The sequence below is a fragment of the Pristis pectinata genome, chromosome 12 (assembly GCF_009764475.1).
Source record: "Pristis pectinata isolate sPriPec2 chromosome 12, sPriPec2.1.pri, whole genome shotgun sequence".
NCBI classification, from domain to species: domain Eukaryota; kingdom Metazoa; phylum Chordata; class Chondrichthyes; order Rhinopristiformes; family Pristidae; genus Pristis; species Pristis pectinata.
Window position 1 is genome coordinate 41,383,758 of NC_067416.1, and position 13,393 is coordinate 41,397,150.

The window sequence follows — 13,393 nt, forward strand, 5'->3', positions numbered from 1 at the left end:
GATGAGCCTCTGCCCCAGGTACCTTACCCAGTTCTATGCTGATGTAACCTATCGAAAGGTCCCATGGTCCTTGCCCTTCTATCTGACTCGCATTGATTCTCCACATGAACTGTACCTAATCTTTTCATTATGTTAATCATTGTCTTTTAAAGATTGTACTATTTACAAAGATGTGCATCTTATTACTAGCACTTGTCCAGATACGAAGGAAAATATTTTTGAAGCAATGTTTCATTAATTCACTTTTACGCACTTCATTGAAGAAAAGTCAGTAATTTCTGCTGTTCACTAATGAAAGTATGAGCTGCAGACAACGAAAAATGCAGTAGCAAGTTGTCCATTTGGTTTATCTGAGACAATACCAAAGACTCTGCATCAAATGTTTTGTGTTTAAATAATGCAGAACAAGTAAGCTACGTTGAAATTTCAGTACAGTAATTGATGGAGGTCCTAGCTTTCAGACAAGCCTTTAAGGGATATGCTGTTGTTAACTATGAGGGGGGGAGGGGGGATGGGGAGCAGGGGAGGGAGAGGGGGAGGAGTAGGGGATTAAGGCGGTGGGGAGCGGGTATTGAGGGGTGGCGAATTGGGGAGGAGGCAGGGGGAATGAGGGAGGAGGTGGGAGGGAGAATGAGGGAAGTGGAATGGAGGGGAATGAGGGAGGAGGGGAGGGATGGAGGGAGGGAGCGGGGAGGACTGAGGGGTGGAATGAGGGAGGAGGTGGGGGGAATGGGGAAGAGTAGGGTGAAGGGAGTGGGGAAATGATGGGGAGGGGATGTGCAGAAGGGGGAATGAGGGATTGGGAGAATAGGGGAGGGGAAACAGAGGGGGAATGAGGGCGGAGAGGGGGAGGTGGAACGAGGGGGGACAGGGGGCAGAGGGGGAAGCGGGGAGGAGGAATGGGGGAAGGGGCAGGGTTTGGGGGAATGGGGAGGGGGTGAGGACAGAACGAGGGGAGGAATGAGGGAAGGGACCGGTGAGTGGAGCCCGGGGGCCGATGACATGAGGTCCCCCAGCCCGGAGGCAGGGGGGTGGGTGGCCGGTCCGGGAGGGGCTGATCCCCTCGGCTGGGAGGGATCTCTCTGCTCTCCCCACCTCCCCCCCAGTGGCTGGGAGCCTGTGTGGGGAGGGTGAGGGTTGGACACCCCTGGTCCCTTCACCTCTCCCCCTGGTCAATGAAATTTTGTTTTAACAAAAGAACAGGCAGCACAGTAGCGTAGCGGTTAGCGCGACGCTATTACAGCACCAGCGATCGAGGTTCGATTCCCGTCGCTGTCTGTAAGGAGTTTGTACATTCTCCCGTGTCTGCGTGGGTTTCCTCCGGGTGCTCCGGTTTCCTCCCACATTCCAAAGACGTATGGGTAGGTTAATTTGGGTTTAAAATGGGTGGCGCAGACTCGTAGGGCCAGAAGGGCCTGTTACCATGCTGTAAATAAAATTAAAAAAAAAATTTAATTCCATAACACTATTTGAAAAGAATTAACAAATTCGTCTACTTGTGCTAACCAATGTTTAACTATCAAAAAAGACTGGAATTACATTATTTCTATTCCTGGGACCTTGCTGCATGCAAACTGGCTGCAGCTTTTGTTCACATTTCAATAGTAAGAAGGTGAGTAGGAACAGGAGTAAACCATTCACTCCCTCGAGTCTACTCTGCTATTCAGTAAGATCATAGCAGATCTGTTCTTGGCCTCAGCTCCACTTTCCTGCTTGTTCCCTTGAAGATTCCTTTTGTTTTAGATTCCTTTGCAGTCAAAAAATCCATCTCTCTCAACCTTGAGTATACATCAATGATTCAGCATCCATAACTGTCTAGGGCTGAAAACTCCAAAGACTCACAACCCACTGAGAAGAAGTTCCTCCTCACCTTCATCTTATTCTGAAACAATGCCCCCCCAGTTTTAGACTTCCTTACAAAGAATATCCTCATAGGATCTTTGCTGTCAAGCCTTCTTTGAATCTTATCTATTTCAATAAGATCACTATACAGGCCCATGCTGTTCAATCATTCGAGAAGACTGTGATACTGGAGAAACTCAGCAGGCCAGGCAGCATCCATGGAGAAAAGCAGGCGTGCTTTTCTCCACGGATACTGCCTGGCCTGCTGAGTTCCTCCAGCATCAAAGTGGTTTTCATCCAGATTCCAGCATCTGTAGTCCTTTATTTCTCTGTTCAATCATTCCTCATTAGTAACTGATAAGATAAGATAAGATAACATAAGATATCTTTATTAGTCACATGTACATCGAAACAGACAATGAGATGCATCTTTGTGTAGAGTGTTCCGGGGACAGCCCGCAAGTGTTGCCATGCTTCCGGTGCCAACATAGCATGCCCACAACTTCCTAACCCATACATCTTTTTGGAATGTGGGAGGAAACCGGTGCACCCAGAGGACACCCACACAGACACAGGAAGAACGTACAAACTCCTTACAGGCGGCGGCCGGAATTGAACACAGGCCGCTGGTGTTGTAATAGCGTTACACCAACTGCTACACTACCGTGGGTGTCCTACAAAAGTACTTAATTAAACTTGAATCATTTTGAGACAAGAAAGAAAGGAGTAAGTTTCAAGTGAAGTAAGAAAAAGTCATTCACTCCTGTTCTTCATCAGTACAATGCTATCCATTGAATAGTGTAGATGGGAACTCAGGTTCCTGCTTCATCTGACAGTGCAGCAGCTCCTGGAGTATCATCCTGCATTATGAAAGGTACTAGTCATGATATGTTAGTGTGATTCCCCTTCCCTTTGATCCTTTTGGAACACTTTTGGACTTGCACAACAGCCTACATCTATTAATCAAAGGCAAGTTGCCATAATAGCGAGGTGCCAGCCTAATTGGATGGAGGAAAGGAAGGATGAAGCCAAATTTATGGGGAAAATGGAGAGAAAGAGAGAGAAAAAAAAATCAAGGATCATGAAGACCTGAATTCAGCTCACAGAGAAAATTATAACCCTGCCCTAGGTCATTAATATGAAAAATATGTTATAATTTCTTTCCACTTCTTTTTACTGGACTCATTTGAAAAAACACATTTTTAAATATCTGCCATATGACATTTTCTCTTAAAACTATTAACCTGAATATAAAAGATAATGATCTGAAAAAGACAGCTGTTAGAAACACTGAAAGTGAGATTTTGTATTTTCTCAATTATTTCTATCAGCATTGGCTTTAGAAAACTAAAATAATTCTTTGGGGGGAGTGGAATTTGGATGACAAGATGAGCGCACAATTGTGCTTTAAATTATATTGCCAGTTCTGACTGCATACTTCCAGCAACACTCAGTTTCCTGGGAGAGACTTGGAAGAGGAGAGAACACCAATGGTTGTAAAAATGTTCCGTGCAGTAGTGTGTGCCTGAGTCCGTAACTCTGGCTCTTTCTGCATATATCTACCACCTGCCCATTTGGACAGTGCCTTTCACTACTAAGGACCTCCAAGGGGCTTTAGGGCCAATTAAGTACTTCTGAATTGTTGTCATTGTGGGAAACAGCAAGATCCCACAAACTGTAATGTGATAATAGCTAGGTAAATTACTTTGTGTTAACTGGATAAATATTAACCAGGACACTGAGATTTCATTTGATCTTTGAAATAATATTATGGGAACGTTCACAGCTCCTTAAGAAGGAAGATAGGGCTTCAAGTCTTTTATGAACAACAGAACCTTTGACCATGCAGCACACCCTCAGTATTACATGGAGAATCAAGGCTCTAGAGAGGGATTTCAGCCTACAACTTTGTAACTAAGACCAGGGGAGTTCCTTCTATTTGTGAGTAATTTTGGATAGGGCTGAAGGAAATAGAAGGAATGAAGGGAAACAAATAAGTGATGTGGAGATCTCAGTCTGGAATTTTGAATTAATTATTCCACACAAAAATCACTTTTTATCTTTTCCCGCATATATTAATTTACAGATGTTTGAGCCTGTTTGACAGCAAGTAACAGCTGCATGATTAAATCTTCTCATAAGCAATAGCTGTTCAGAACTCCCAGCACAAGGTCAATGCAGGTGTTGCCAGTATTCTGCCTTCAGAGGTAAAGTATGATGGTTTCTCTAAGCAGCCTCAGAAGATTGAACATATCACAATCACACAATCCTTCAGGTAACAGTCAAACACATTTTGACACCTTCCCAACTGAAGTGTTTAGGTCTGGAGAATTATTCCTTCAATACCATGGACCTGCCTGCCCATTCCTATGCCAATTGATGATGAATTCTCAGAGGGCCCTGTATTGTGGAGGGCCGAGGCTGTCACATGACAGCACGGCCCGGCACCTGGTTGAAAGCCACACCACTGTCAATCAAGGCCTGGCTCCACCCCCACCCATCAGGGCACACCTGATGATTGGCTTCGGTAAACAGCTTTGTACCTGGGCCCCTGTCACAGGCCTGTTCGAACCACCTGGGCTGGGCCACCCCCAGCCCTCCAGCACTATAAAGAGTGCTCTATGTGCTGTTCTGTCTCTTTATTGCCCCGGAGGAATCATGCAACAATACTGAAGAGACCACCAGTAAGCTGTGCACCTCGACAGGTTTAGAAGCATCTTAAGTTAGGATTCCCGGGGGCATGGAGCCATGCCTGCACTGAGTCAAGGGGTGGCGGGTAGTGTAGTGCTTTTCCTTGATTGTTTGTACCCAGTTCCCAGTTCGATTTGTGTGTGTGTGTGTGTGTGTGTGTGTGTGTGTGTGTGTGTATTTTACCCCGTTGCGATTTTCCCACGCATGCTATCACCGGTGCATGTATGCGTGTGTTGCCCTCATCACCTTTTCCCGCATTTGTCTTTGCAAATAAAATCCTTCCTTGACGTACAGTGTTCAGAGTCCATTACTTTCAAGACCTCGAACTTGTCTGATAACAATTGGCACTGCGAGCAGGGTCTCGAGGGTCTTGGCTGAGCACAGACATGGGGGAGGATGTTTTGGAACAGGGGAAAGAAGGCCAGTGCAGGTACCGAGGACAGGATTTCCAGGTGGACCGATGAGAGTGAGGGATTTGGGAGCTTGGCCAGCATGCTGGCAGACCACTGTAAACCAGTGGACTGGGCTGAGCAGTTAGACCCCTGTGGTGAGAAACTGGGGCACCACGTGGTGGCCCTCCTCCAGAAGTCGGGGTTCCCCAGGGCCAAAGGGAGTCAACAGGTTGCCTTCTGGCTGCTGGCATCCCTCCTGAGATGCCAGGTTGGGATTACTAGCCAGATACAGAATACATGTCTCCAGAAAGATAGGGAAATAGAGATGCTTCAGCAGCGTTATTGTACGCTGCAGGAGGCAGTTCAGACTGCGCAGACCCAAACCAACGACCTCGAGGCCAGAGGTACCAAGGTCGCCTGCAGGCTGATTCAGCTGCAGCAGGCGCAGGCCCATTCAAAATTCGAGCCCTGGTCCGGCGCAGCGATGAGCTGGATGCATGGCTGGGGGATGGGGATATATGGATGGATCCTGACGAGGAGGTGGTGCCCGAAGAGCCGGGGTCCCATCACACCCGCCCTCCACCCTATGCACCCGAACCCTTGCATGCTCGACCCGTTGTCACGTGGTCCCAGGTCTGCCACAGTAGGGAGGGGAACGGGGATGAGTCCACCGCATGGGAGAGTGCACAGGGCCCCTCCGAGACCACGGAGGCCCAGGACTTCTCCATCAAGGAGCTGACCCAGCTGGCAGATGGGTACCGCCAGCGGCTGGGCAAACACCTGGCCGTGTGGCTGCTCTGACTGTGAAATGAGGGGGCCCCCAACGTGAGCCTCTTCTCACCAGGAAGCGAGCACCCTGGGGAGCTTGTCTGACCAACAGAGCATTAACAATGTCCTGTGGGCGCCACCGGGAGGGGCTGGGAATGACATTACTTTGTGGGATCGGGTAGTGACTGCAGTGAGGGTCCGGTACCCTACCCTCCGTGAATGGGATTTATACAGGCGACCGCAGTGGAGCACGGACATTGAGGGCACCAGGGTCATCAGGGAATGGGCGCTGGTGACAGGCATCTATGAGAGGGCCGGCGATCGCGAGTTGCTAGAATACACCAGAGGGACTAGCACCCTAGCAGGATACCTGGTCGCCACCACATGCACCGAGCTGAGGCCAGTAGTCCTGCCCTTCATGGAACCGACTAGTGAGAAGACCATATGGGACACCATCACTCTCCTGGAAGGGCTAGAGTACATGCAGTGGGGGCGCCCACCCAGGTCCGTAGAGCAGAGTCGAGGGCTGGAGACACGACCGCTCGTCTCACACGCAGTTATACCTGGACCTGTTGCGCGCAGGGGTGGACCGCGCCAGCGTAGATGGGGTCCCGACCTCCGCCCTTTACGCGTGGTGGAAAGAGCTCTGAGGGGGAAGTCCAGTCGGGGGAAGATCCACAGCCACCCCGGGACCAGGCAGGTGTCCCCTTCGAGTTACAGGTCTTCACCAGCGAGTCGGTTGCTGAATGGAGCCTCTGGCAGAAGGTCCAAGGGCCCAGAGTCCCGCTTGGTTTTTGGACCAAATCTTTGCCTGAGGCCGCTGCTTGCTACAGTCCTTTTGAGCACTAGCCGCTGGCCTGCTACCTGGCGCTCCTCGACACCAAACACCATACCGGCACCAACCCTGTGGTTCTTCACCCCCAACTGCCCATAATGCGTTGGGTCAAGTCCCCTGACTCCACTCACAAAGGGGGCTGAGCCCAGAGGTCCTCAATAGTGAAGTGGAAGTGGTATATCGCCGACCGGGCCGAACCCGGTGCGGAAGGGGTCATGTGTCTCCACCAACAGGTTATGTCCTTTCCACAATCCCAGGACCCACCCCCAGACATACCTGAGATCCAGCCCTCCCCCATGTCCCGGGGCCAACCCTTCAACTCCCTTGACCCCGAACAAAAATCGCACGCCTGGTTCACAGATGGCTCCAGCCGCTGGAAAGGGGGGAAGCAATATTGGAAGGCAGTGGCGCTTCATCCTGCCACGGGGAAAACCTTGACCAAAGAGGGAGCGGGTGGATCTAATCAACTTGCTGAATTGGCAGCAGTAGCACTTACCCTACAGAACACCAAGGGGCCTGTCCACATCTATACCAACCCTTGGGCAGTGGCCAGCGGCATGGCAGTGTGGATGGCTTGGTGGCAAATATGCTGTGCCACCGCCTCCCTGGAGGAACCCGACCTCAGTGCGTTAGTTGCACAGACACACCGCAAGAGCAGTCACCTGGGGGCCGACGGTACACAGCGTTGGGCAGAGCAATTCAGGGTCACCCTCACAACGGATCAATGTAAGACCACTGTTGCTAACTGCCCCATCTTCCAGCAAGTGAAGCCACGAGGCTGGCCAGCAGGGCCACCAGGTCACATTCGCCACGGCACGGGAGTGGGTCGTGTGTGGCAGATAGACTATATCTGACCGCTCCCACACCAAAACAAAAAACAGTACGCCCTGATGATGGTGGACACAAACTCCGGTGTCCTCGTGGCGGTGCCCTGCGAGAGGGCCGACCAGAACAGCACCATCAAAGGATTGCAACACCTCTCTATCTATGGAGTCCCATGGGAGATACAATCCGATCAGGGCTCATACTTTGTCGGGGCTAAAGTCCAGAACTGGGCTGCTGAGGCGGGGATCTCGTGGCTGTTCCATATACCCTACCACCCACAGGCATCAGGCCTGATCGAGAGAATGAACGGCCTGCTTAAAGAGAAAGTACGCACGCTAACGCCCTCCCGCACACTTCAGGGGTGTCTGAGCGTGCTGCAGCAGGCCGTCGACCAGCTGAATACATGGCCCATTGGCCAAGGGGGGTCTCCACTATCCCGCCATCTGGCACACTCCCCACCTCCCGACTTGCAAGACCTCGAGCCCCCCGGGACTGAGGACTCAGGGAGAGTGTGGGTACGACAGCCACAGGCTCCCCCTCAGAAGGGAGAAGTCTTCGAGCGCGGACCCAGGGACACCCGTTGGGTCGCGATTCTGGGTCACAATAATCTATCCTGTCTTCATACCCAACACCTGACCTGCCGAGAATGAGTCTGTTCCTCAAACCACACCCCCCTCCCCACTCCCTACAGGATAATGGCACTACTCCAGTCGCTCCTCCCGCTCACCGCGATGATCGGCATTGGAACATCTGCTAACACCTTCCTCGGAGTCGCCTACGAATTGGCCAGCACCACCAATAAATCAGACTGCTGGATCTGCGTCCGAACTCCATCACGTGCTGATGAAGTTCTACCACTTACACCAATCCCCCTGGATGATCTTCAAGTGAACTGTTTGCACAGACTTTTTGCTCCTGTGGGTTTTGGCATATCTGTTTGGTGGGGGGCCCGAATGGCAGTCCCCCACCACTCCCCTCACCACTACATAACATCTTTTCCAGCGATCCCCGATGGGGTGGGTGTTTCAGGAACTAGTATTTCCCTCTGTACAATTTGACCTCCACCCAAGTCCTGACTCTCAGGGTCATTCCACAGCCGGTGAGCAAACCTAAGGAATGCTGGTGCAGGCTCCTGAATGACACGGTTTCAACCTATCAGTCGGTCACAGCGACTGCGAGCGGGACTGGTATCCGGGTGCCTCAGTGACCACTGCCGATGGTGCCGCTAAGCTGGGGGCTCCCTGGACTTTGAATGGGACCCACTGGATTTGTGGCCACCATGCCTACCCGTGGCTCCCCATGAGCTGGTACGGTTGCTGCTTTCCAGCGTTTGTGGTGTCCTATATTCACGCACTAGAGGACCTTGGGGAGCACCCGGCGCACAGCAGCCGCAGGGACAAGAGAGCCATTACAGAGGCAGAAAGGTTTCAGATGATAGCCTTTCCCATGTATGGCATGGCCCGATTGTTCCGTGAGGTCATCCAGATGGCCAGCATGCTCAAGGCATCGGCCAACAAAACGGCAGTGGCACTGCAACATACCGAAGATGCCCTGACGCAGACGGCAGCTGAGTTGACAGCCATCAGGATGGTCGCCCTGCAGAATCGAATGGCCCGGGATTACCTACTCGCTGCTGATGGTGGTACCTGTGCAGTGATTGTGAAGGAGTGCTGCACATTTATCCCTGATGAGTCAAGGAACATCACCCACCTGGCCGCTCACATCCGGGACTCGGTGGCTAAAATTCAAAATGCAGGGGACCAGCTCCTCCAGCACGACACCTCATGGGGAAACTGGTAGCCATTTGGGTCTCTGGGGTGATGGTGGGCAACTGTCATCCACTAGGCGACTGCTCTTTTTCTCATTATCATCGCAATTTGTATACTATGCTGTGCTTGCCAAGTTATTAAGAGCATGTCTGCCCTTCATTGATACTGTACACTAACATGTAGGTCTAGACTTAGTAATAGTTATCACCACAATTGGCGAGTGGAGTGACTTTCAAGGGGTGGATTGTATTGTGGAGGACCGAGGCTGTCATGTGACAGCATGGCCCGGCACCTGGTTGAAAGCCACACCACTGTCAATCAAGGTCTTGCTCCACCCCCACCTATCAGGGCACACCTGATAATTGGCACCTAAACACCTTTGTACCTGGGCCCGGGTCACTGGCCTGTTTGAACTACCTGGGCTGGGCCACCCCCAGCCCTCCAGCACTATAAAGAGTGCTCCATGTGTTGGTTCTGTCTCTTTGTTGCCCCGGAGGAATCGTGCAACAACGCTGGAGAGACCACTAGTAAGCTGTGCACCTTGACAGGTTTAGAAGCATCTTAAATTAGGATTCCCAGGTGCGAGGAGCCGTGCCTGCATTGAGTCAAGGGGTGGTGCTTTTTCCTTGATTGTTTGTACCCAGTTCGCTCTGTGTGTGTGTGTGTGTGTGTGTGTGTGTGTGTGTGTGTGTGTGTGTGTGTGTGTGTGTGTGTGTGTGTGTGTTTTACCCCGTCGCAATTTTCCCACGCATGCTAGTGCTATCACCGGTGCATGTGTTGCCATTCTAAGCCCTCAACACTACTGCAAATATCAGCTGCCATGTTCCATGAAACCACTGCGAGAAGCTGACATGCTCCCCACACACCGACCCCCCCCCCACCCACCCTCTCCCCCACCAGTTCTTAAATTTGGACTTCACCCAAAAGAGAGTGTCCAGAGAAGGGACGAAGAAGAGTGCATAGAAAGTGAATCCAGAGTTAGAAGGAATGCCACAAAAACTTCCTGGACCTGATGAACTACGTCAAGGTAAACCCCCACCACCCCACCCACCACCACTATCAACTGTACCTCACCTCTTCTGGCTTCCAACACAACCAACTGAAACTTCCACATCCCTCAAAGTTCAACTCACACATACACCTACACTACTATGGCAACCATTTCTCCAGCTCTTCCCTAAAACTTCTCATTTGATACCTTAGCCCTTCCCTGCATTTACAAATTACTGTGCACAGAGCTAATCTCCTTAGCCAAGGAGGGACCTACTTGTGACTGAGGGAGTGCAGCAGATCCATTCCTGGGATGAAAGGTTTGTGGTAGGAGGAGAAATGACTTGGTCTGCACTCTTCAGTAGAGTTCAGTAGAAAGAGAAGTGATCTAATTGAAATGTACAACATTGTTAAGGGGAATGGCAGGGTTCATGCTTTCACCTGGCTGGAGACACACCTGGCATGAGCAGATTGTTGTGGAAGTGGAGGGACAGTGAGGGTAATGTGTCTGCTCCCTCAGAGAGTTAACACATCAGGAGGACTCAGATGAGGACTACGATGGAGGAGCATACAGAGGACAGCAGATGTGGATACATACTGAAACACCTGAGGCACTGCCTGTCCTGCCTTATAGAGTCCAAGTGATGAGTAGTTGATCCTAGTTTCTTGCACAACTTCACGAGGAGCAAGAAACAAACCAGTACGGTAGTGTCAACGGCAGGCACGGTAATGTAGCAGCTAGCATTTAATTGGTGGAATTATTAAAAAGATACTTGCACTTCCCTGCCATCTTTCACATCCTTTTCAGGACATCCCAAAGCATTTTGCATCCAGTGAGGCGCTTTTTAAAGCATAGTTGCTCTAGTAATATGAGAAACATAGTGACTGCCTTGCATACAACAGACTGATGTACCAGACATATACTGCAGTCTGATAATGACGAGTTAAGCCGTAAACTGGTTTTAGAATTGCTGAGTAATGAATAAATATCACAAGACAAGGGAGCAGAAGTAGGCTATTCGGCCCATCGAGTCTGCTCCAAAGAAAAGGGAAAAAAGAAAAAGAAATGAGAAATTGGGGGGGGCACAAAAAAAAGCAGTATTCTAACCCCAATTTCTTGCCTTATCCCCATATCCCTTGATACCCCAACTATTTAGATATCTATCTATCTATCTCTTCCTTAAACACCTCCAATGATCTGGCCTCCACTGCTGTACCTGGCAAGGAATTCCACAAATTCACCACCCTCTGGCTAAAGAAATTTCTCCTCATCTCTGTTTTAAACCTGTACCCTCTAATTCTAAGATTGTGCCCTCTGGACCTGGACTCACCCACCAAGTAAAACAGCCTAGCCACATCTACTCTGTCCAGTCCTTCCAACATGTTAAATGTCTCTATGAGGTCCCCTCTCATTCTTCTGTACTCTGGTGAGTACAGTCCAAGAGCCAACAAACGCTCATCATATGTAAGCCCTTTCATTCCGGGGATCATCCTCGTAAATCTCCTCTGAACCCTCTCCAACATCAGCACATCTTTCCTAAGATATGGGGCCCAAAACTGTGCACTGTATTCCAAATGAGGCCTCACTAGTGCCCTGTAGAGCCTCATCAACACTTCCTTACTTTTATACACTATACCTCTCGAAATGAATGCCAACATAGCATTCGCTTTCTTTACCACTGATCCGACCTGGTGGTTAACCTTTAAGGTATCCTGCACGAGTACCCCCAAGTCCCTTTGTACTGCTGTACTTTGAATTTTCTCTCTTTCTAGATAATAACCTTCCCATTTATTTCTGTTTCCAAAGTGTACAACTGCACATTTCTCAACATTGAATCTCATCTGCCATTTCCTTGCCCATTCTCCTAAACTATCTAGGTCTCCCTGCAACATTCCTGTCTCCTCAATACTCCCTACTCCTCCACCTATCTTGGTGTCATCTGCAAACTTAGCCACAAAACCATCTACTCCATCAGCCAAATCGTTAATGTACAAGGTAAAAAGGAACGGCCCCAACACTGACCCCTGCGGAACACCACTAGTAACCGGTAGCCAACCGTAACGAGATCCTTTTATTCCCACCCTTTGCATCAGTGATGACCCACTGTTGTTTCTCTGAAATGACACAAGGAATCTTTCAGCTGAGAGAGAGAGAGGGGGAGAGAGGGGGAGGGAGAGAGAGAGAGAGACAATGAGGCCTTGGCTTAATGTTCATCCATAAGACAGTATCTCCAGTATAGCACCACTCCTTCAGTACTGCACCAGTGTCAGCTTAAGTTGGTGCTCATTGTGTGGTAAAGTCTCACTCCATCGACAACCTTCTGACTGAGGTGCAAGAAGGCTGCCAACTGAACCGCGACTGATGTTTGTAGAGCTGGCCCAGATTTTTGGAGCTCTGATCTTTCAGGTCAACGTGGGTGTTTTTTGTGGCCATAGTTTGGATCTAAAATTAGGTCCAAGTGCAGAGGCAACAGGAGCTACAGCAGCTGGAACTCAGCGTCAACCTTAGGTGATGCTCACAGTCCTACAGTTCCACAGAAGAGAAGAACAGCAGAGAGGTCCACACAGCAGGCAGCCTCTTCTGTGCTGGAACACCAGCATCTCAGGAAGCTCTGCCTGTCATGTCAGGTGGCCGAATCACAGAAAATTTACAACATAGATGGAGGCATGATAGTGTAGTGGTTAGCGTCACGCTATTACAGCACCAGCGACCCAGGTTCAATTCCCCCTGCTGTATGTAAGGAGTTTATACGTTCTCCCCTTGTCTGCGTGGGTTTCCTCCGGGTGCTCCGGTTGTCCCACGTTCCAAAGACGTACAGGTTAGGAAGTTGTGGGCATGCTATGTTGGCGCCAGAAGCGTGGCGACACTTGCAAGCTGCCCCTAGAACACTCTATGCAAAAGATGCATTTCACTGTGTGTTTCGATGTACATGTGACTAATAAAAAAATCTTATAATCTTAGGTTTTACAGCCAATTGTGTCCATGCCTGTTGTAAAAGAGTTCATCAGCCTAGTCCATATTTTAAATATATACCATTTGTTCTGTAGCCCTGCAGGTCACAACCCCAAGTACATATCCATGCACATTTTAACTGTGTTGAGAGTTTCTGTCTCAACCATCTCATCAGGCAATGGGTACCAGACATCTACCTCTCTGAGTGTGAATAGGTTTTCCCTCATCTACCTCTAAACCCTCCATCAGTTGCTTTAACTCTATGCCTCATGCTTTGTGACCCATCGGTTAGGGGGAGTTAGGCCCTTGTTGTTTACTCAGTCCAGGT

At 49.9% G+C, this 13,393-nt stretch overlaps 1 protein-coding gene across 1 annotated transcript in view; it reads right to left on the bottom strand.

Moving 5' to 3' along the window:
• LOC127576942 (catenin alpha-3-like) overlaps positions 1-13,393 on the bottom strand; it is a 1,199,293-nt gene that overhangs the window by 1,026,560 nt on the left and 159,340 nt on the right. The gene's annotated exons all lie outside the window — the stretch shown is intronic.